The sequence below is a fragment of the Cynocephalus volans genome, chromosome 4 (assembly GCF_027409185.1).
Source record: "Cynocephalus volans isolate mCynVol1 chromosome 4, mCynVol1.pri, whole genome shotgun sequence".
Classification (NCBI taxonomy): Eukaryota; Metazoa; Chordata; class Mammalia; order Dermoptera; family Cynocephalidae; genus Cynocephalus; species Cynocephalus volans.
Window position 1 is genome coordinate 72359737 of NC_084463.1, and position 10006 is coordinate 72369742.

Below are 10006 nucleotides of genomic sequence, written 5' to 3' on the forward strand. Positions count from 1 at the left end.
TAACATGTCTACTTTGCACAAGGTACTATTTAACAGCAAACAGTGAGCAAGAGAGACTCTACAGTCTCATCCTCAGTGAGACTTACATTCTAATGGGGGACAGACACACGTCACAAGTCCCTCAGTAGTAGTCTCGTCCTCCACAATTGACTTTAGTTCAGATATCTCCAGCTTGGCAGCTGAAAGTAAAGACAATACACCGAACTACTTGTTCACTTTTTTGTTGTTGTAAGTAAAAATTTTCTAAGAAAAAATGGACACGTTACATGTTGGGTAGAGCAGCTTCTGAAATGAACCAGCGTGAAAATCCCTTTTGTATGGTATTTTCAACTACTTTATACCACCTCAAGTATTTTTTTATCCTTAATTCTTAAAATTTCTAAGACCATTAGCTAGTTTTTCAAATGTGCATAAATGTTTTTCTGTTGCTATTTAACACCATGAAAAAAAAAAATACAAAGTAAACATGTTATTAATACACATGAGATTTTAGGTCTTTTAGCTCCACCTTCCCAGAATTAGGAGAACTGAAGACTTGCCACTTAAAGGTCCACCATCTCTCTTAAGAAGACTTGGTCCCACTGGTACATTTTAATGTGCTAATGTTTATGCATAAGATGAAAGATTAAAGATTGCTTTAAAATCAGGTTTTGCTGTTAATCAATAACTTTAAGATCATAAAGATGAAATGAGGCTGGCTGGCTAGCTCAGTTGTTTAGAGCACTGCGCTGGTAACACCAAGGTCAAGGGTTTGGATCTCCTTACCAGCCAGCCACCAAAAAAAAAAAAAAAGAAAGAAAGAAAGAAAAATTAAATGGATAGCTTATTTAAATAGAAAACATATGAAAGTAGATACAATCTGTAGTTTGTATACTATTCTTTGTGTGTTAGTTTTAATATCCTGGAACTTCAGTATTTTACTAATTAAGGTTCTCTGGGTTGCAGAAAATGACCTGTGCCATCTTCAACAAACCCTGTGGAAGGATCTGGGTTTCCCTTGGAGCAAGCAGAAAGCAGGAACAGAAGGCTGCATCAACAAGCCTCAGCTCCAGTAAGCCCCACTCTGCATCTGTAGTTCAAAATTCTAGATTCTTTAAAAAAATGGCCTGATAGGCCAGGATCAGGGTTCATCCCTGGACCAATCACTAATGGTCTCTGGGCAGTCCTGTAGGACTCACCCAGCTGTTGGCAGTTCCTAGATGAGGAGGAGTGATTTTGAGCAAGGCATACAACCCAAGAGACACCTGTGGCATTCACTAATTTTCCTAACATTCCTTCTCATGGTACAGATGAATGTTGTTTCTCAATTCCAACACCTAATTTTCCCCAAATTTAATCCTCAGGATTAACTCAATTAATAGAATTTAATGCCTATGATATGTGAATGAAACTACATATAAACAAGTATAAGAAGGCAGAAAAGGTATTCCTTTTTGTAAGAAATGTGAAGGTAAATGGTCAGGCTCCCTCTGGGGTTCAGAATCATGCTGAGCATTTGATGTAAATATAACTGTGCACGTGCACCCAGGTGTTCCTTGGCTATTGTCTGATGTAGATGTGTGTAGGCACCCAGGTTATCAGACTTAATATAAAGGACAGCTCTGATCCATAGTGCCGGGGGCCACTACTGCTGCTGGAGGCTGTTGCTGCCAGGGCCCCTGGGGATGCCCCCAGGAGGCCAACCACTGCTGCTGCTGTGGAAACTGAGGACTGAGCTAGTGTCAGGATGAAGCATGTCAACTCTGCCAACAGCTCCCAGGATCTTTTGCCAATTACCTAGTTTGCAACCTGTATGTGAGGGGTCTGGTGACCCAGCCTGCCTGGCACGTGATGGGTCTGGTGACCCAGCCTGCACAACAGGTTTGAAGGGTCTGAGCCCTAGCCCAACACCCTTTTCATACTATAACTTCCCAAAAGAGTTTTGTGATTTGTACGTAGTTTCATACTGACTTCTCAGGAAAAAAAAAAAAAATCCATATTCCTGATATGACAGACTGTGACAGCACTTTATATCCAGATTTTTAAATTATTACCATAATACTATGTAGTGCATTGAATAGTATTCCCTAAAAAACTCATGGAATCTCAGGATGTGACCTTATTTGGAAATAGGGTTATTGCAGATGTAAGTAAGATAAGGATTGAGATGAGGTCAGACTGGATTAGGGTGGACCCTAAATCCAAGGAGAAGGTTGCTATAGAGACAGAAGGACACACAGAGAAAAGAGACTAGAGTGGTGGGCCTACAAGCACAGGGAGGCAAAAAGTAGCCAGAAACCCCCCAAAGCTAAGAGAGAAGCATGGGATGTTTCTCCCTCAGAGCCTCCAGCAAGGAAACAACCCTGTTGACACATTGTTTTTTGGACTTCTGGCCTCCTCAACTGTGAGAAGATACATTTCTATTATTTAAACCACCCAGTTTATAGTAATTTGTTATGGCAGCCTTCGGAAACCAATACTCTCTACGAGATAGGTATCATTAAGTACTTTGCCCAAAGTTACACAGCAACCATGTCAGTGACTATTCATTGACTATTACCCATCCTCTCTTTTTTCCTTACCAACAGAGGAAAGTTTTCTTTTTTCTTTTTCTTTTTTTTTAAAGATGACCGGTAAGGGGATCTTAACCCTTGACTTGGTGTTGTCAGCACCACACTCAGCCAGTGAGCGAACCGGCCATCCCTATATGGGATCCGAACCCGGGGCCTTGGTGTTATCAGCACCACACTCTCCCGAGTGAGCCACGGGCCGGCCCCAGAGGAAAGTTTTCTTATGGCTGTCAATATGCCCATGCCAAATACCACATTTTGTCATGACTGAAGTTCTCACAGTCAGGGAAAAATACTCAAGGAGAGTGGAGCCAGTAGGTGAAGGGAGCGTGGTTCCCTGATGGCTGTGGAGTTACCCCATCAGGCCTGGGCCCCTTTATCACAAAAGAATAATAAAAACAAACTCTTGTTTTTTCACTGGTATCTGGGTGAAACCTAGTCCAAATTACAACAGCTACTAAGTTCCAGAATTAGAATTTGAATCCCATTCCTTCTACCACCTCACATGCCTCCCTGACCACGGATGCAGGTGGTCTAGGAACAAGCCCTGGTTCAGCCACTAACATGTACAACAGCACATATTGAATACAATATGAGTCCTATGCTACTAAAGACCCTGGTACACAACAGCGAACAAAACAGACAAAAACTTCTGGGAGCTAATATTCTAATGAGGGGCAACATAATTTTTTAAAAATATGTCAGTGTAGGATGTGTTTGTGATAAATGCAGTGAAGCAAAATAATGCAGCAAATGTGGACAGGGAGGCTAGGAAGAAGGGTTTCAGTTTTCCTTAGGGTGGTCAGGGAATCCCTCACTTCTGGACAGTGACATCTGAGCAAATACCTGAAGGAGGCAAAAGATGAAGACACGTGAGGACTGGCTGGTTAGCTCAGTTGGTTAGAGTGCAGCCTTATAACACCGAGGTCATGGGTTCAGATCCCCATACCAGCCAGCTGCCCCGCCCTCCACAGCCAAAAAAAAGACAGGTGGATGGCCAGGGGAAGAGTTTTCCCAGCAGAAGAAATAATAGCAAGTGGTATGCACATAATCAACCTCCATCTCCCAATCTGTAAAACAAGACAGTTGTGCAAAATGATTTCTAACATTCCTTAGAAATTTAATGAATACTGTAAGAGCATGTCACACCTTGCTTGAAAAATACCTCCCACCTGTAAGGAAGTCCCCATTCCAGTCTAGAACTTCCCTTAGAACCATGGGACGTTTGTAGGTGTTATGTAAAAGAGAAGGGAAGGGAGAGAGATTGTTCTCAGATCAAATAAGCTTTGGAAACTGGCTAGAAAAAGTTAAACAGGATTTATTTACTGCAGGACTTCTCAGATCCTTTAATAGGCCAGCATAGACAATGACTATCTGAAAGTGAGTTGCAGCACGTATACTCTGCCAAACTTACTTGGCCATGGAAACGTTTTGTATGCAGAGCACCTGGGGAGACTCTTTCAGCAAACACACTCTGGGAATGAATACTCTACACCAGAGGCTGCAAACGTTTTCTGTAAAGGACCAAATAGTAAATATTTTGGGCTCTGTGGGCCAAATGCTCTGTTGAAACTATTCAATTCTGCCATTCTAGTATGAAAGCAGCCATAGAAAATACAAACATGGACGGGCACAGCGGTGTCCTAATAAAACTTTGTTTATGGGTACTGAAATTGGAACTTAAAATAATTTTTACATGTCATGAAATGTTATTCTTTTGATTTAAAAGAACCATTTAAAAATGTAAAAACCATTAACTCACTAACCACACAAAAACAGGCAGTGAACTGGATTTGATTTACAGACTGTACTTTGCTGACCCGTGCTTTAGACAGACGTACATTTATTTATTTATTTTTTCTGGGTACATTAAAAAATATATACCCAGAAAAAAATACTAAATACTAAAGACGCTCTGCTTAAAGTCACACTGCTGGTATCCTGACCCTATCCCAAAAGTGTTTGCAAATCATGGTCCCAAAATGTATTTGAGGCAGAAGAAAAATTGTTCAGAAGGAAAATCACTGAAAAGATAGGTGTTTAGACATAGCTCCTTTACAATTATTTCTTGATAGAAAATGTAGTTTAACTTTGTGTTTATATTCTAAATTCTACTCTGGTAACAGAACCAGTGGAAATATATTTCTCTAGTATTGACTTTTATTTTCCTCTATAATTTAAAAAATATCTTATTATCATTCTTTCTCTAGAAGGCACTCAATAAATGCTTGTTGAATGAAGTATTATCCCTTCTGTCAAAACTGAAACATTTGCATTCAGCCTGGCCTTAGGCAAAAGTGTAATGAAAGTTATTTTGAACACACTCAGCCTGCCTTTTCCTTTCTACGTGGTATGTCTACTTACTATGATTATTATTTTTAAACCAACTTTTTCTGTTTCCCTCTACTGCCAAGATCAACACCCTTGTGCTCCCGTCTTTTCCCCTTTTTATTAAAACCTGTGCTCAGAATAAATAAAAAGCCTCACTCTCACTGTGATGTAAATGACTGTTTTACAACTTTGTTGGGTTCACTTGCATTTTAATAGAAGAATGAAGCTTTGTATGTGGTACATTAATCTTCACTGAGCCAGCAGGTGGGAAAAACATTTTTTCTAGGAACCTCAGGTAAACTTTCTCTTTGGAAGTCGCATCCCATAGGAAGTCACTTCTTAAACCCATGTGAGTGCATGTCAACCTGGTTGTCAACCAGGTGACAACCACCCTGTCACCTGGTGGAAGGGTCACAGCTTGCCTGTGGTGGAATCAGGCATCGTCCCAAGCAGAGGCTCCAGTCATGACTGTCCTCTATCCTAGATTGGGGGCAGACTGGGGCAAATAACATTCTCCCAGAAGAGTCACAAAACAAGAACAAGGATTGTCTGCACTTTGGAATTACCAAAACACTGGGACCACTTTTGGAAAAAAACCTTGCCTGAACTGGAATGCTTAGAGGAGATACTTGAAACCCAAGGAACTTTCTCTAATGAGATTTTGTCCCACCACATAAAGGAAAAAGCTTGAGGTGCTTGCCTAGCAACTGGCAATTCATGTGAAATATCAACTTTTACAGCGCCAATATTTATACTGCCTTACTTCTATAAGATACATAAAATACACAAATGAGTATTCAGCCTACCAACAAATGGGAGCTCTGTACACTGTCACTGGCTTTGGATCATTGCTTGAATTGAGCAACATGATAATTTAGAATATAAATAGACTCTCAACCTCGCTGGGGAATGTAAAATTCTTATCCAAGAACAAACAGTGTAACCCGTTTGCAAGTATAATGGAGCTCATGCGTTTCATTGCATCTCTCTTTCCCCTTTCATTCATTTGCTCTCCACTAGAGGATGTGATATCCGAAACCCTCTGCTCTTGAGCTGATGGTTTACAGGGACTGAGTGAGAGTCAGAGCTGTGAGAGAAACAAGACCTTCGTGTTCTCACATTACATTATACTTCAGCGTTTGAAGTTAGTGTAACCCTTCACTAAGTACTTGGCAAACTTTAAACTATGCATCTGTGAAGCTGCTTTTTTTTTTTTTTCTCATTACCTTTCACCTACTTTAAAATAAACCACTCATTGTTCAAGAGGGAAAAATCAAATTTGTTTTTCCAAAGTAATCTATAATGGAGTAAAACATGGCTGGAAGGTTTGCAATTAACTAATTTACTGTGCAATAAATCTCAGAGAGGATGTACATTAATGAGGGAATCATTTTTCAACCTTCAATATTTAGGCCTCTATTTTTTTAAATTAACAAAACATAAACTCTTATTTAAATTGGAAAAGTATATGAACCGGATTTTTAAAAAAAATACTTAAACCACACAGAAACATAAAATTAAAGGGAAAAAGAAAGCCCATTTTCTTGTGTATCAGGATTTGTTTTGGTATTAGAAAAATAGAAGCAAATGTATGGAAATAAAATGTATGGCTCACTTGGGAGAGTGCAGTGCTGATAACACCAAGGCCACGGGTTCGGATCCCTGGATCCCTATATAGGGATGGCGGGTTGGCTCACTTGGGAGAGTGTGGTGCTGACAACAGCAAGTCAAGGGTTAAGATCCCCTTACCAGTCATCTTAAAAAAAAAAAAAAAAAAATGGAAATAAAAAGGTTGTTTGCAAATTGTATTGGATTAAACTTTTAATTTTACCTATATTTTTCCAGATTTTATCACTTAGAGATGACAAAAACTATTTTAAAAATCATTTAAGAAATATAAATAGGAGGCCTACTAAGTCCTAGGCATGGTGCTAGATGCCAGAGGTGATATGAAGATGAATAACCCGAAATTAACTCTATAATATACATTTGTGTAAAATAAGGTAAAATGAAAACTTTTTACCTGGGCTGGCTGCTAAGGCCTTTCACTCTCCAGCCTTGCTTGGTTTCCATTGCTTTATCATGCACACCTCACCCTGGAGCCATGTGAACTTGTTTGCAATCCTCCAAACATGCCAAACTTTCTCGTCCTTTTATGCCTTTGCAAATACTGGTTTTTGGACTTGTAATTACCTCTCCCCCTTGAAACACTCCATGAAGTTCTAGTTGTCCTCCACACATCAACTCAAATACCACCTCCTCTTTGATTACTCCCAGGTCCTCTGGTTAAGCAACAGTCAGTTACTCCTTTGTCCTTCACTCTACAGCACCCTAGACACTTACATAAAGTGTTTCTCACAGTGCGTTGTAATTATCAATTTCTTGTTCTGTCTAGAGTGAACTCCTTGAGAGCAGGGGTGGGAACTGTCATCTTTATATTCCCGCTGATTGTCCATTACACCCAGCACACAGTAGGCAATAGTAAAAGTGCTGTGGAAGCACTAGGGATGAGTGACTTTCTCTTTCTGGTTGCTGGGGGAAGATTTCCCAGAGGAGTCGACACTTGGCTTTGATCAGGAATTTCTCAAGAAATTCAAAGTAAAGAAAATATGATGTACAGAAGTATATGAGTCTGTGTGGAAGAAAATGAGGCTTTAAAAGTCAGTTGTGACAAGAGTGCAAGGTCCTATATGACATGTTCAAGTCTGGCAGCAATATGGTGGACACATTGGAAGGTGATGTGGCTAGATATAGGGAGAACTGTTAGGAAACTATTCTCATAATCTGGGTAAGAATGGATCACAGACTAGATTAAGATAATAGCAATGAGGCTGGGAAAAAACATTAAGATTAAAGAAATATTTAGCGAATAAAATTGAGACTTGATTTGATGTAGGGTTCTGGGATCGGCGTAGGGTAGCACTGAGTCACATGATGAGGTTTATACTTTAGAAAGATCACTGTGTAGAGAGCAGATTGGATTAGGGGTGCAGGCAGAGGAGGTAGTCCGTTGAGAATAGTACTACCGCCAGACCAATTTCAGCTACACTGTGTGTTCAATCGACTTTGGGGGACCAGATGGTTGACTCAACTTTCACTTAGCACATTGTTTCCGTGGAAAAAGTGATCTGAATCCTAACCTGATTTTCAAACATGTTTTTGGAACATAGCCCATTTGTAGTTTGAGACTGGCTGTTCTGAGAGATGTGGCATGTGGAGCCAGGGCTTGAAGCAACTTGAGTGTCAGTCTTAGTTAACATCACAATAAGCACAAACAAACAATGCTACATATCTGAAGAAATTACCACTTTGCTGCATCAAATTTGTACTTTTCCATTCCTATTAAGTGATTACTACTAATTTGCTAGTTAGTAGGAACAGAGATCAACTTTCACAATGCTTTCTTTGCCTAACAATAATTCCAGAAACTATCCATTTCCAGTAAATAATAATATAATGATGGGAAATCACAGCATTCATATTGTGAAAACAAATGGATGATATGGAAAATAAAAGTCAGGGATAAACAGGTTAAAACAGAGGTAACTACTTGAAGGAAATGCCTTCCACTGCCTTTCCGTTAAAAAAAGAATATTTGTCATCGGTGCACAAAACAATCTCAGGAGAGGGAACTATAATTATATGCATTGTTTATAGTTAAAGCCTTCAGTGTTTTCTGGAAGATAGATCTTGGCTTAATCATATGGTAATTTATAGTTAGGGGTTTTTACATACTGAAAAATACCCTGCCCTTCCCCAAGATCAGTCCCCACAGAACCTCTGGCCTCAAGGCTAATGCCTAGTTTAAGTCACAATATAATCCAGATGGGGTCATGCTGGGCCTGATAAGGAAGGAAGGAAACTACTGTACTACAAAGAAGCTGCAGCTTCTAGCCAGCATGTACTGGCAGGAGCCAGGAGACTATGTTTAAAATTAGATTAAGGAGACTGGAGCATAAGGTGGATAAGGGAGAGTTAAAATTTTGTCAGCTTGGAGCAGAATATAGGATTTAACACCCTGGAAAAGAGCTGGGGGCTGGGGGAGGGCAGGTGTTGCAGATATGATACTAGAATAACTCCTAGAAGAAGGAAAAAGTGAAAGCCCACACTAAGTGAGGTAGACATGCAGGAAAGAGGAAGAAGGAATCGAAAGGCTCAGAGAAATGGGCATGTTAGTAAGAATACATCATGTAAGGCTGAGAAAAACCCATCAGAGGACTATGTTCCATGGAGGAGCTATTTACCAATAGATATATCATTTACCAAAACAATAAGGAAGGCACTGGTGAGAGGGGCTTCGGCATCACTGCTATGGTTTGAATGTGTGGCCAACAAAATTCAGGTGTTGCCAATATGATAGTATCAAGCAGTGGGGGCTTTAACAGGTGATTAGGCCCTGAGGGTTTCTCCCTCCTGAATGAAAGGCCCTTATAAAACAAGACTCATGCAGCATTAGTTTACCTTGCTCTTCAACTCTTCTGCCTTGTGAGGATGTAGTGTTCTGTCCCATGGGAGGACGCAGCCTCACCAGACAACCAAAACTGCTGGTGCTTTGATCTTGGACTTCCCAGCCTCCAACACTGTGAGAAATAAATGTGTGTTCTTTACAAACTGTCCAGTCTCGAGAATTTTTTTTTGTAGCAGGATAAACAGACTAAGAGGATCACTAATAAGTTTAGTGGTGGTTCTTCTCTCTAAGCCAGGACTGATATTAGAGATGTCATTATAGAATAGGGATCACTAGTGGCCATGGCGACTGTTAAACAAGAGGCCAAACAGAAGGGCTAGCTATTAAAAGACAGGTATATGCAACTGTTGTAATGAGTGGGAAGATCAGAGAGGCAGCCAGGAAAACCCAACTCACAGAGAGTTATGGAGATGGTTAACAGAACACAGCCTCCCCAGGGGCAAAGTAGGTGAGTAGTCAACAAGGGTAAACTCAAGTTCTACAATCCAAAGAAATCAGGGATGGATAAACAGGAGACTGATGACAGCCCAATAAAAAGTCACAATCCTTTTCCAAGTTTCTGAACTTGAGCAAGTTTTTCAACTTGCAACCCACTGACTAAAAGAAAGGGCATGTCTCCAAAAGGAAGGCTCCTGTAACACCATGAAAGATTCTCCCA